Source organism: Gadus morhua, chromosome 18 (assembly GCF_902167405.1).
Source record: "Gadus morhua chromosome 18, gadMor3.0, whole genome shotgun sequence".
Taxonomy (NCBI): Eukaryota; Metazoa; Chordata; class Actinopteri; order Gadiformes; family Gadidae; genus Gadus; species Gadus morhua.
This window is the reverse complement of record NC_044065.1, coordinates 9008680-9009310: the sequence shown is the minus strand read 5'-3', so window position 1 is coordinate 9009310 and position 631 is coordinate 9008680.

Below are 631 nucleotides of genomic sequence, written 5' to 3'. Positions count from 1 at the left end.
CGGTTTAAGTTGAGAACCAGTTCCATATTCCTCTGAACTCATCAATTCCAGACAACAGAAGTTGTCAGGAAACTTGTTTTGAATGTGCAGCGTGTGTGTCCTAATCAGATCTCTCCATGGTGTCAGCCTATACTCAAGAAATGTGTCTTAGCGACAAGTGATGGGTTTGTAACTGGTTATACAATACATTTCATTAAAGAATGAAAATTGTTCTTCTGTCGTTGCACATTGCACATATCGTTCATGAGACCCCTGCAATTGCATATGTGGTCTCAAAAAGCATTCACATGTGTGGTTGCAGGTGTTGTGGGTGTGGTTCCATGTACCATGTATGTGTATGTATGTGTATGTGTGTGTGTGTGTCGAGGGGGGACGTAGTTCTTGAGGCTTGCTCACATAAAACCCTTTGCCATGCACAACCCAAACATTGACTAATCATGGACAACAGCAGCTCAACAGGCATGGGTGCCAATGGTATGTGGTTTTATTTTATAATTTTTTATTTCAAAATAACCGGTATGTCCATCATGCATACACATGAACCTCCTGATCGTTTCTAGATGTCCGGTTCTTGAATATGAGCATATTGAGTATATGAGAGTATTGGAGAACATCTTTGATAGAGATGCAC